At 39.9% G+C, this 14525-nt stretch overlaps 1 protein-coding gene across 3 annotated transcripts in view; it reads left to right on the top strand.

Moving 5' to 3' along the window:
- The first annotated feature begins 2840 nt into the window (after nt 1–2840).
- NAP1L1 (nucleosome assembly protein 1 like 1) overlaps nt 2841–14525 on the top strand; it is a 42837-nt gene continuing 31152 nt past the window's right edge. For all 3 annotated transcript variants that reach the window (XM_083365670.1, XM_083365669.1, XM_083365671.1), the window contains exon 1: nt 2841–2917. The gene's annotated coding sequence lies outside the window, so the exon portion shown is untranslated. The remainder of the gene's footprint in view (nt 2918–14525) is intronic.

Below are 14525 nucleotides of genomic sequence, written 5' to 3'. Positions count from 1 at the left end.
ACATTCAATGCAGAATCATAAAGATGAAAGGTCACTTAGATCAGGGGTCCCTAACCTCTGAGCTGTGGCCCACTAGTGGGCTGTGAGTTGTTTGCAACCGGATCACAGAAATGGTGGGTAAATGTGCATGCGCTCACGCACCCCCCCACTTGCATGAGTAGCAGATGAGCACATGCACATGCACCATTTGCATGAGTGGTGGGTGCGCATGCATGCCACTCTCATAAATTGAGCTGTGTGGGTGCACTTGCCAGCCACTCACACAGAACCATCCCCCCCACCAGTCCACAAAGCTAGAAAGTTTGGGGAACTCTGACTTAGATCATCAAATCCAACTGCCTACTCAGTGCAGGAATCAAAATTTCATTATTCCAAACAGTATCTGCGTAGTAACACATCCAGGTACTGCGACAAAGAAGATACAATTCCTAAATCGGGAAAAATGTCACAGTTTGATTGAATAGACCCAAAGTAAGACATGCTATGTAGATCTTTATAGGTGATAACCAGCATCTTGAATTCCACCCAGAAGCACAATGGCAATCTATGCAGAACAGAAAGAAAGGGTATCATGTAGGCATAATGAGGCACATCCAGTACTGTTTAGTTTACACTGCTGCATACAGACCAGTTGCAGCTTCCAAGTGGTCTTCAAGGACAGTCCTATGTTGAATACATTGCAATACTCAAGCTGTGAGGTGACAAGAGCATTAGTGACTGTCTAGAGGACTGCATGATCCAGGAAGGGGTGCAACTGGTGCACCAGATAGAGTTATGCAAAGACTGTCTTTGCTATATTATTACTTGCTTTTCCAGAAGAACTGTGAATCCAAATAGATTGAGCACCGCTCCTCAGTAGAAAACTGCAACCTCAAACAGGAGAAAAGATGGAAGATGCAGCCTAAAATTGCATTTGTTTTCCTTACACTTACATCATACCATGCATGTGTATGTGTGTGTGCATGCGCACATACTTTTGAGTCAGTGTTGACTTCTGGTGGCCACCTGGACAAATCCCTGCGGTTTTCTTGACAAGATATCAGATGTAGTTTTCTATTGTTTCCTTCCTAGGGCTGAGAGAGTGACTGGCCCAAGGCTTTGTGCCCAAGGCAAGACTCATAGTCTCCTGATTGCTACCCTGGTGCCCTAACCACTACATCAAATTAACTGTCATTAGATCATATATTCATATTTTATTTATAATTCTAAGAACTTTTTCACAAGTACAATTAACAAGCAAAGCCTTTTTGTTCTATATCTACAAATTTCGTTTTTGTTTCCTAGGTGAAAAACTTAGCACTTGTATCCATTAAATTTCCTTCTGTTGCTCTCAGCCTATTTTCTCAACATATCAAGGTTTCAATGTAATTGTCCTCTAACATATTAGTTATCTCACTAAATTTTGTATCATTTACAAATTTCCTCCACGTTTTCCAGGACTGAGAATTTTTAATTTCTAATTTATTCTAATTGGGTTTTTTAATCAGAGTTATAGGGGTTTTAGATTTTTAATCAAGGATAATTTAATCTATTTTAATTGTTATTAACTTTTTGTATTGTATTGTAATGTTGTTTTAATTGCCTTGTGAACCGCCCTGGGTCCTACGGGAGAAGGGCAGTATATAAGTTCAATAAATAATAATAATAATAATAATAATAATAATAATAATAATAATAATAATAATAATAATTTTCATCTATATCCTTAAAAAGAATTTGAAAAGTTGAGGGTCATTACTAATCCTTGTGAATATGATGCTGTAGTTGATATTGCTGTCCAATCTGATCAGCATCCAGTAATGAGAATGATTTTTTTTTCTTTTTACCAAATACCTATCCACTTAATTCTCATGCTATCCAGCTTGCTAATCAGCATGTCACGGGGTACTCTGCCAAATGTTTTAATAAGCTCAAGTATTTTATGCCTTCATACCTACATCAATGTAAGATTTATTATAGAATTTATGCGGTTCCAGCCCTTTCTAGATGTTTTGGATTACATCATTGCTCACTGCCCACTAGCCGGACGGGTGGCATGGGATGACTTGAACTCATGGTTAGATGGATGTTGTAGTCCAGTGCATTCAGGGGGTTCCACATAATGTAAGACCGATGTGGATATGTATTGAGACAATAAAACACAGTAACTAAATATGACTGAGTTAAATATAATAAAAAATTGACAGCAGCAACCACAATTTATACACTGAATTAATAATAATAATAATAATAATAATAATAATAATAATAATAATAATAATAATAATAATTTATTTATTTGTTTTATATACCGCCCTTCTCCCGAAGGACTCGGGGTGGTGTACAGAGCAATAATAATAATAATAATAATAATAATAATAATAATAATAATAATAATAATAATAATAATAATAATAATGATGATGATGATGATGATGTCATTTTAGGGTATTCATGGATTGATAATAATAGCATTCAACATTCAGTTATGGAGAAATAGAAGAGGGTTAATTTGGAAATGTCTGCTTCAGAAAAGGAATAATTTTGTGTTTCATTCAAATGCACACTCAGCACGCGCATCCTTCCTTGCCTTTCGCTACACGCGTTGTTTATCACAGAGAATCCGGGAGCACGTGGCCTCACAGCGGAGCGCCAATGCAGCCGCCTGGCTTGAATGGTTGGCGGGTTGATTGGCGGGAGAGAGAGAGAGTGAGGGAGGATTCCTTATTTGTCACTAGGCAGCAGTTTAGCCATTCCTTGGCAGGCGCGCGCCCGAGGTTGCCTGGAGACCGAGGCGCGCGGGAAAGTGAGGCGGAGGGTTACGTAGTGACGTTAATTCTATATGAGCGCGAGCGGCGGGAGCTTGGGTCTTTTTACCGCCGGCTGCGAGACGCTTCTTCCTCAATCCTGAGTCACTGCGAGACCCGGCCTCGCGCAGGTAACCGAGTCGCGTGGCTTCGAGGGTGGGATTTTGAAGATCACAGCCGGCCCGCCCGCCGTCCGCCCGCCCGCCCGGCTAGATATCGATCTCGGCCCACCAGTTGCAGGGATCCTCGCGTTCAGTCGGCACCGAGGAGGGGGAGAAAGCGGGTTTGAGGCGGTGCCCTTGGCCGTTGGGTCTTCATGTGGGAATTGTGCCTCACGTCACAGCGGTGTGGCTCGAGTGGGAGACGGCTCGAGCGTGCAAGGGTGCCGAGGCCGTTTTTCTCCTTCCGCCCTCAATCACTTTCGCCTGAGGGCGAGGCCCGTGGCTGGGCGGCTCGTTCTGGCTCGGCTCGGCTCGGCCGGGCCTAGTCTGGCCGGCTGAAGCACAAGCAAACACGTGGGGAACAGGCAGGTCTGGGCCGCCTCCTCCCTCCTACCCCCCCCCGAGTCGGTGACCTGTAAGTGGCGCTGCGTGGATTAAAACCTCTTACTGGAGCTGAAAACGTAAATAGGATTTGCCGCGATGGGGGGGGGGTAGGGAAAAGGGATCGAAATAGGCAGTTGATTTTGATAGTGGGCCCCCGGGAGAGGCTGGGTGTGAGCCTTTGGGGAGCGTGCACGTGGGGAGTCTTCATCACTCGTGTTCCCTGAGGGCACGATCGGTTTAGAGTTAACTTTACGCTGTTTTATAATTCCCCCCCCTCCCTCGCGATTTAAAAGCAGTCCCCATATGTAGTAATAAAAAGTCCTCGCTTTTCACTTTCCCTCCTTTATGCACAAAGGCAAGCGTTGTTGTATTTCTAGATCCTAATTTTCTGACTCAGTGATTTAATAGCTATTTCTAAATGCACTTTATAAACTTTTGAGATAGTGTCAGGACCACGGTTTTAGACAGTATCGGATTAACTGGTAGGGTGGCTGCACTTTTGAGGACACGCTTCATGATACTGGCCATATGGCTTTTAGGGCAGGGCAGTCTAAAAGCGAGATTAAAGTGTCTTGAAATACTGTTCCTTGCTTCATTGTTTTTCAGTAGATAGCTGGTTGTATTTGATTAGAAGTAGGACATGCAATAGTGTAGTACCACTATTTTCTTTTTGATGTGGTAACAAAAGGAGATGTGTAAGATGACAGATACCATTTCAGTACAAGATTAAAAGGTAATCTTTGTAATGGTGGGTTTTGAATATGAATTAGCAGAAGGCCTGAGGTCATAAAATATAAGAAAGGTAGCCAAAGAATGCATATTCAGGACTTAATGTGTACTTTTTAATGTACTATTTAATATCTAGAAAGGATGCAAATGACACTTGACATGACCTTAAGTTCTTGATTTTTTGAATTCTTTGATGTGGCAAGCAAATTTGACTTTAAAAGTTGGCTTCAAATTTCTCATGACCTTCCAATTCAGACATTTTTGTTGGCCAATGTGCTGTGTAGAAACATTTTCACAAATTGATATTTTAAATGTCAAAATAGTTTTCTTGGCTATTACACATCTAGGTGTTGTCTATTAACATGTTAAATTTTCAGACATAAAACCCTAATTGTTACAAAATCTGTAGCAGTATTTCTTTTAAATGATTGGCAGTTCTTGGCAAGTTACTTTCTTCTGTTTATCCTTCTGTAAAATGGAAGTAATTAATACACCTGAAGATGCATGTCCAAAATTATAAAAATGCATTGGGACTAGCAAAGTAATGAATACTAAGAGTTTTGACTCAGGAGGATATTCTACTGCGTGTAAATATAAGCATTATTTAATCAACTTTATTAAACTGAAAGTTTCCAGATAAACTGAATTGCATTTTGCATCTTTCCAGGAAAGCACATTCAGCTGCTATAGTAAATCAGAAAAGTGGTCCTCCCCTTTACTGAGGTTGGTTTAATTGTGTTTAGTAATAGTAATACAAGGTAGTTCTCATTGAACAAACACTTGTTTAGCAACTATTCAAAGTCATAGTGTTGTATGAGGGTCACTTACAACTGATGAGTTACATTGTAGTTGCGGATGTTGGAGCATCCCTGCAATCACATGATCACAATTGAGGCATTTGGCAACTGGCTCACAATTATGACATTGCAGTATCCCATGGTCACATGATTGCCATTTGTTGCCTTTACTGCCAGCTTCTGACAAGCAAAGTCATTAGGGAAGCTGGCAGGAGATTGCAAATGGCAATCGTGTAACCATGGGACACTTAGGTAGGATTCACCTAACAATGATAACTGAGACTGTTGCAACTATGAGAAATACCTGTATAAATTTGATATTACTTATGGATTGCAATTCAAATAAGTAAACAAAGTGACCATTTCAACACCTGATGTTCAGAACATAATAATGTGGTATGTACATAGGCTATACCAGGGGTAGGCAACCTTGGTTCTTTTATGATTTGTGGACTTCAACACCCAGAATTCCTGAATCAGCCATGTTGACTCAGGAATTCTGGGAGTTGAAGTCCACAAGTCATAAAAGAGCCAAAGTTGCCTACCCTTGGGCTATGCCCATATAACATTGGCCTACAGACTGCATGTGACCTGCCAAACACTCTTATATAGCCCACTGACATTATTTAAAATACTACATAAATTTGCTGCTGACAAATGTCATAGCCACCAGGAAGGTTCTGCTGCTGCCCTGAAAGACAAACTGCCAAATGGCACCAGTGTCTCCATCTCTGTTGTCGCTGATTCAGTAGCTACTGAATAGTTCATCCAACTACTCCTGTGATTATTTTTAACTTATCAGCGTGGCCCTTTCCCCTCCACAAATTGTGCAGGCCTAGCATAAGCTTTTAAAATAACACTGCAAAGCAGTTTATGTTCAATAACATTTATATGCAAATATTAATCATGGCCAAAGTAAAAACAGAAAGTAGCTTTTAATGTGTTTGTATGCTGCTGACTTTCCATGTTTTCAGTATCGGGTATTTATCATACAGAATATTGCCTGTATGGTAGCGCTTAGTATAAAGATCATTTAATAGTATTTGCATAATTGATCTGTATTTCCCTGATGATCAGCAAAACCTAACCGGAATACCCATGTGGTAATTAATGTAGACATTATTCTCTTGGGGTCAGGAACTGCTGTTTAAAAACATCCAGTTATGTTTCAAACACCTGTAGGAAATTAGAACCTAATTTCTGTCCTTCTCTTCTGGAGTATTAAATAGAGCAATTAAGATGTCTGGAATATCTATTGTTCGTAGACGTCCCTTCCCAATGTTGTGACACAGATCTTGAAGTAGGCTTTGTACATTAAGTAGATACTTTGAATATGTGGATTCTGTGCCAGTGGTGAATGTAAGAATTTTGTTGAATAAGACTAGTCCATCTTAAATTCAGTATTCTGTTCCATAATTAGACAGATTATGGCAAACTGAGAAAGGAATGAGTGCAATATCTTTCTGTTTTTCCCCTCTAATAACTGATATCATGGAATAGATAACCATACTTTTCCCAAACTCTTAAGCACCTTGTTTTAAAGTGCACGAGCCATTATTGCCCACAGTATTATCCCAAGCATTGTAGTACTATAGATATATGTCAATGTAGCAATATTGACATTTTTATTTTTGATTGCTTTCTTAAGAATACCTAGTAGGGATTTCCTCCTTAGTAGTGCAACCTAGGTTAATGTATCAATTTTCTGTTCTGGAGTCCTTTTCGCAATCACTTTTAGTTTAAATTTCATTGTATACAGTACTGTAGGGGGATAGGATCTTTTCCTCAATTTTATGACTTTCCAAAATTTTCATGAGATTGGCAGAATTGAGTCCTTACAGGAAAGTTAAATTGCATGGAAATATTTATCTTACAAATAAATTTGCTGAAACTGGAATCTTGTCTCACTGAAGTTTTGGTTCCCATAATATTGTATATCATACTCAAACTGTGTTGGAAAATAAAATTTTCAACCCTAATTATAGTCAAGAGTTGCTCTAGTCTGTTTGTATTTATACAGTGCTCCTCTATTTAAACTCTAAAGATTCATTTCAGCACTGTTTCACAACCTAGGTAACTTTTGAGATGCTTGGGTTTCAACTCCTAAATTGTGCAGATTGGGCAGATATTTTTTATTTACAGAGTACAGGTAATCTTTGAGTTATGACTATAATGGAGCCTGCCTGACATAATCATAACTCATAATGGTCATAAAATGTGTTGGTCATATGACTAACCCTAATTTATAGCCTTTTGTTGTGGCAGTCATTAAGCAAATCACTATAGTTTTTAAGCAAACACTGTGTTCATTAAGCTTAAGGATGTGGTTTTGCTGAAAACCGGAAGTAAATGCCAGTTTGTGGCAAAACCATAAAAACCATCATTATGTATTAGCAGGACTTTCAAATAGCTATAAATGTGGTCTGGTTGCCAAGTGGCCAAAGTGCAATTATGTGAACGTGGGAGGCACCATGGAAACTTTGAATCTGGGTTGTAACTAACTTCCAGGTAGGCCTGTTGGAACCTTGGTTGCTAAGCAATTGGTTATAAATGGCTGCTAAGCAATTGGTCATAAATTGAGGACTACCTATACTAGAATCTTTTAACAATGAGGAAAATATTTAGAAATTGGGTTACTAGAAATTGTTGAGAATAATATGAATTTTGTGGAAGATTTTCCTAGAGAAAGGAGTGTTGGTAGTACTTGACTTATGACCACAGCTGACCCCAAAATTTATGTTGTTAAATGAGACTTTTCCTAAGTAATGTTTGTCCCATTTTACGACATTTCTTGTCGCAGTTGTTAAGTGAATCACTGCTAGTTATTAACCTGGTTGTTAAATGAATCTGGCTTCCTTGTTGACTTTGCTTGTCAGAAGACTGCATAACTCTGGAACACAACAATCATAGTAAATATGAACCAGGTGCCAAACATCTGAATTTTGAACATGTGACCATGAGGATGCTGCAAAGGTCATAACTCTGAAAAACAGTCATAAGTCACTTTTTCAGTGCCATTGTAATTTTGATCAGTCATTAAATGAACTGTTGTAAATCAAGGACTACCTGTATTTGGGGCCTTTTTCTGGAAATTGTGTTGTCTTGAATATTTAAGGAAGAATATTGTGAAATGTTGGGGTGCAGGAATTAGCTTGATGTTACTGTTAATGATCTATTAATAAAAATATTCTTTCCCAAAAATATAATAGCTACATTTACATTGATATGTCTGCTAAGGGTGGAATTATAGGATGTGATTTATGCAGGCTTAGGATGACTTTGTATCTGTAAATCTTACTCTTCAAGATTTTTTGTGGCATAAAACCTTAAGGACATCTATAATTTTGATTGCCATGATGCGTTATTATATAAATTATTATTTGATGGTGATGTATTTCAGCATTATACTTTGCATTAATATTCTCTTCAAATAACTTTAGACTAGCGAAGTGGAGTGGGCAGAAGAAATATGTAATCACTTATGTATTCTGCTAGCTTTATTCATCATGATTATAATGTCTTTCTAGAGTATACAGTACTTAGAATTTTTTTCTGATCTCTGCAGAAGAAAAAGTACAGATACAGTGACTTGTTTTAAGCTATAGGGATTGTGCATGAATAATACTTAAGTAGAAGTTAATGGCAATGACGTATTATGAATTTTATTGTTCAACTAGATCACATTTATTTTTAAACTGATTAAAATTAGTTTTTTTAAATATGAAAGACCAACCATTTAATGTTAAGAATCGCAGATTTGACATGAAGACATGTATACCATAGTTTTTTTTAAGTGGAATTGCTTTCAGAGGAGTTTTGCTGTATCCAATCAGTCTTTTTTCTCAAGAATGGTAGGGGAAAACATACAAGATTACAGTAATAGTTACTCATAGACACTACAGATTAGACAATACCCATGATGTATTCACGATTCTTCTGACAATTTTTTAAGACCTTAATACAAAGTTTAAGATTGATCTTTATGCTACTTTAAATATCCAGCTAAAGCCTGATGCCTTAGCCAAAAAGTACTTGACTGTAAGTTCTGATGTCATCATGTGATGTTGCTTATTCTAGCAAAACTTTGTGGTTTTACTATTTTAAATTAAGGTATCTTGAATCTCATTGCTATTCTTTTCAGTGGAGAATTCAATGAAAGATTAAATGGCTTTCTCTGCAATGCAGAAAGATAAGAGTGGATAGGATGCATAAACTAAACTGGAGCAGCAGATTTTGTTGCCATAATCATTCATCCTCTGTCAAATCAAGGTACATCATTGATAAAGCAATTACTTGAAGTAACACCTCCCACCCACCATTATATTTATTTATTTTCTTGGATTTTTTTAATTGCATGTTTTTCTTCCAAAATGTGCACATTTGATCATTCTGGGGGTGCACCACATTTTCTGAAAATGAATCTTACAACAAGTGGGTAGACTGTTCTGGACGTCTGGTTTTAATGCCATATTACTTCTTTTAGATTAATAAATGTGTGTTTTTCAAGAAGCATATACTAGATTTGGATCTTTTTCTTGAATTCCATTAATAAAAAATCTAGCAATGTCAGTAGGAAAATAGAATTAAATGAGTATTTTTTCAAGTTGTCAACTGTTTCTGTTACAGTAATAATAACAAAATGCAAGATTGGTTTTTAAAGATTGTTACCATTGCTGCAACTGATGTTAATTCACCTTTATATGCAAAATAGATTAAAACAATATTGGTATCTTGTATCTTTTTTATGTTTAGTTTTTTTTCTTTGCATCTTCTGCTTGTAAAAAGAATTTCTTTTTACAGGAAGCTTCCACTTTTAATCAGATCACATTAGCATTTCTGCACTGATGCAAATTTAATATAAAATTTAAACTGCATCATTCAGAAAAAAGAGGACATTTTAGTCCTTTTGGTTTCAAATTTAATGAATAGAGGAGCACTTTGTAGATAATGCTATCAAGCTTTGATAATATTTTTGTAAAGATTTAATAGTGAAAATTGCAATTGTTTAGACAGGGGTGTCAAACTCAGTTTCCTTGAGGGCCACATCAGCATTGTGGTTGCCCTTGGTGGTGGGTGGGTGGGTGTGGCCAGCTCAACATCGCTCACGTCGGGGGTGCCTGGGCAGGCTTCGGGCAGATCCAAGGGTCTCTGGCAGAGGGTGGGACCAGGACAAGTGCCAGGACATGGTCCATTGGAGGAGCCTCACTGTCCCTCTCAGACTGTGTGGGTGGGCCCCCAGCCGGTGGTGCAGGTCAAGCGCCCAGCCCTCAAGTTCAGGGACACCCCCCCAGTCCAGCCTAGCCTCATTTCCCCAAGGGGGCGCCCAGCTGCGTTTACCTCCTCCTCAAGGCTGCTGTTGCTGTGTTCGCTCTCCTTGGCCAAGTTGCTCATGGTGTTGTGGAAGGGCAAAATGTGTGGGTCAGGGGGAAACCCACTTCCTCTCCATGAGAGGAGACCCAGCTTTGTAACCAAAGCTTCCTCAGCGATAGGATGGGAGACCACCAGGAGAGGTCAGGAGGAGAAGACAAGGGGATGGCAAAAGGGGAGCAGGGCTGTTCGGGGTCAAGTGCTATGGCAAGACTTCCCTCAGATCCTTCCTCTCATTATAATCTTCCTTCCTTTCTTACTTACTTCTCCCTTCCCTCTTCATTCTCCTTTCCTTCTTTCTCCTCTTTCCTTCTTTTTGTTTGTCTTTTCTCCTTTCCTGTCCCTTCTTGGATGCTCAAATGCAAAAGGGGAAATATTTCTCAATGCCTCCTTGCCTTGTGACCAAATGCCACTTTTGCTAGTATTCTGTGGCCAAGAACAAATCAGGCTCAGTTTATTCCATGCTTGCATTTAGTGGGGGCGTCCACAGACAACAGTACAGCAGAACTGTCAAAATGGTGTCTGTGATAGTTGATCAGAGCTTCTCTGTTTTTTATGTGCAACAGCTTTAGCATTTAGAACAGAGATGAGTTAGTTGCTTTTCTATTAATAAGGTAAAGGTTCCCCCGCACGTGCGTGCTAGTCGTTTCCGACTCTAGGGGCTGGTGCTCATCTCCGTTTCAAAGCCGAAGAGCCAGCGCTTGTCCGAGGACGTCTTCATGGTCATGTGGCCGGCATGACTAGACGCCAAAGGCACACGGAACGCTGTTACCTTCCCACTGTAGTGGTCCCTATTTTTCTACTTGCATTTTTACGTGCTTTCGAACTGCTAGGTTGGCAGAAGCTGGGACAAGTAACAGGCGCTCACTCTGTTACGCGGCACTCGGGATTCGACCCGCCAAACTGCCGACCTTCTGATCGACAAGCTCAGCGTCCTAACCCACTGAGTCACTGCGTCCCACCATTATATATTTCTATTAATACATAATCCTTAAAAGAGCTCTCCTGCAGGGACCCTGCCATGGTCTAATTCAGACTGGTAATATAGCAAAGGAAAATATTTTCCTCTACTCTGCTTTGTCCTGTTTTCCCCACTGGAAATGGCTGTTTGCAACACACAAGGAAGGGATACCTTCCTAAGAGTTCATAATTCAAGAATACCAGTGTTAACTTGGATTGCCAATAAAGTCCTGTCTGTGACAAAAGAGAACACAAAATTGCTTTCTCTTGGGAGCCCAAGTCTCAATGGATCCAGGATTGAAGCAGAACTGCGTGAACTGGGGCATCTCCACCCAAGTTGCCTCTCCTTCTTTCCTTTTTTTCCTCCCTCCCACCCTCCGTCCTTCCTCTGTACTTTCCTCCCACCCTCCCTTTTTTCCTCCTACCCTTCGTGTCTCCCTTTTTTCCCTCCTTCCCACCCTCCCTTTTCCCCCTCCCTTCCTTCCTCCAACCGTTCCACCATTCCTTCCTCACACCCTCCGTTCCTTTCTTCCTCTGTTCTTTCCTCCCTTTTTTCCCACCCACCCACCCACCCACCCACCCTCCCTCCCTCTGTTCATTCCTTTGCCTTCTCATCTCTTTCCTTCCTCCGGTCTCAGGAAGGGGTGATGGGAGGGGGAGAGATTGCTAATGCTGCCATGTTGCTGCCGGTCTTGCTATTCCACGTGGGTGGGTGGGAGCTGTCCCGGTGAAAGGAAAGCCTTGTGGCTGCAAGACAAGGTGCTGGTGGGAGGGGGCGGCGCTGATCTACAACCTGGTTGTGTCCATCAAAGCCAGAATGTGCTCAGCCTTAGATCCACGGGGCAGCCCTGGAACCAGCAAGGAGCTGCCCTGGTGCCTCTTTCCTGCCCACTGGGTGTGCGCGCAGGAGACGGCTAGTGCTGGCGTCCTGGGTGAAGTCAGCCTGCGGGGAAAGACAGCCAGCAGGGACACTGGCCTCCGCTTGCGTGTGCCCCTAGGGAGCACGGAGGAAAGATGAGAAGGAGAGAAGGAAGGAACAAAGGAAACAAGGTTACATAGGGCAGCCCTGAAATCAGCAAGGAGCTGCCTTGCCGCCTCTGCCCTGCCCCCTGGGTGTGCATAAAGGAGACAACCAGCACCGGCGTCCTTAGTGAAGTCAGCGTGCGGGGCAAGACAGCCAGCAGGGATGTCAGACTCCGCTTGCACATGCGCCAGCAAGCAACACAGGACTGCCCTGTGGATCTAAGGCTGAGCGCGTTCTGGCTTTGATGGATGCAACCAGGTTGTAGATCAGTGCCTGGTTGGCCTGGGTCAGGCTGAGATGTGGCGGGCTGGTCCTTTGCTGTTTCCAGAGCAGATCCCTGGGCCGGACAGAACCACATAGCGGGCTGAACTTTGTGTTTGACATGTCTAGTTTAGAGACATCAGAATTGTTATCAACTCATTAAATACTATTTAGACAATGACCTTACATAATTCATTCAAGTGAAATGAAAAGCTGTACAAGAGGTTTTGTATTGTGTATGCAGATATTTCTGTGTTTGAAATAAAATTTGGGGGTGTTTGAACCTAATGAAATATAGTTCTAAACTTATGATACAAATTTCTTTATCAGTGCCTTGCATATAATATTTTTATGTAGAAGGGCTGTATTTGAGGAACCTTTGAAAAGGCAATCACAGACTTTTAGACATGTTACTCAAAATAGCTGGAAACTATTAAACAAATGGAAGATACATCACTCAATATAAGTGGAAGTATGAAAACTTTGATGATTTGCTAAATCAATTTGATTACCAGTCAAAATATAGAAACATAGAAAACTGATGGCAGAAAAAGATCTAGTGTCCTTTGAGTCTGCCCTTTGAGTTTGTTTTTTTCTCATTCTTTTATTTTTCTTATTTTTATTTTATTTTTAACTTTTGTTGGATGATGAACGTGTGTTTATTCCAGTTACTAATGATTGATCTATTTTTCTCTGATGTAATACTTTCTAACACTACTTTTGAATTTCCATCCTGTCAGTTTGAGGTTATGCCCCCGTATTCTTGATTTTTGCTTAATATTGAAAATATTGCCTTCTAGTAACTTATTCACAACCGTAATATATTTAAAGGTTTCAATCTTGTCACCCCTTTCCCATCTGTCCTCCAGGTTGTACATATTCAGTTCCTCCAATCTCTCCCAATATGTTTTGTCTCTCAGACATTGCACCATTTTTGTTGCAAGTCCACCATATCTGGACTTGCTGAGTCTTATCAATATATTTTTAAGACTCCAAATAGACTCCAGAGAAGCAGTTGAAGAAGCCTGCTATTTGATAACTTAATGGAAAAATTGGGCTTTACTAGTAATGTCTTAATTGACGAGTAATTTTAAATATTCCACGGTTTTAATAACACTTAATTTTGTATATCTGTTCTTCTGGCAGGAACAAAAATACAATATATTCAATATATCAATATATATATCAATATATCAATATATCAATATATATATATATATATATATATATATATATATATATATATATATATATATATATATATATATATATATATATATAATATTCAGTAATAACAAATGCTTTAATTTATTATCTAATACAATCTAGCATTCCTGAGTATGCAGCTTATATAAAAGAAGCAACTCTGCCCAGTTAACAATGACCAGTTATGTGAGTCTGTCACGGATATCTCTGCAAATGAGTAACAATATTGGAGAAGCAAGTGCTAGGATGAACTAGATCCTTCAAACAGGAACAATGTTTCAGAACATTGTTACAATTTGTACAAAAAGAAGTGAACAAATTTTTACATGCCATAATCACACATTCTCTTTGTTAATAAAGATAAGAGGGAGTTAATTGTGTTGCAGCAATATCAATTAAAATTATCTATTTTGAAACAGTAGCAACATTCACTTTCCAGTGAAGTTGAGTTCTTCCATTCATCTTTGTGGATAGGTTTACCTTAGTATTGCACAGCAATTCTGAATATGCAGACAGCTTCCTTTTCAGACTGTGGTTCCAAACTGTGGTTTGGAACATCAAAAAGAGCCTTGGTGGAGCAGTGGGCTAATGCCTCCTTAAGTAACACCAGCTGCCTGCAATTAGTGCAGGTTCGCATCCCACCAGGCTCAAGGTTGACTCAGCCTTCCATCCTTCCGAGGTAGGTAAAGTGAGGACCCAGATTGTTGGGGGCAATTAAGCTGACTTTGTAATAATGCCGCTTGGGGGGTGTATGAAAGCCCTAATAAGCAGGCATATACATAGAATGAAGGCTACTGCTAAGCTTGTAAGCCGCCCTGAGTCTTCGGAGAAGGGCGGGATATAAATGGAA

The sequence above is a fragment of the Vipera ursinii genome (assembly GCF_947247035.1).
Source record: "Vipera ursinii genome assembly, chromosome: 6".
Classification (NCBI taxonomy): domain Eukaryota; kingdom Metazoa; phylum Chordata; class Lepidosauria; order Squamata; family Viperidae; genus Vipera; species Vipera ursinii.
Note: the sequence above shows the minus strand (reverse complement) of the source record. Positions and strands in the feature narration are given on the sequence as shown.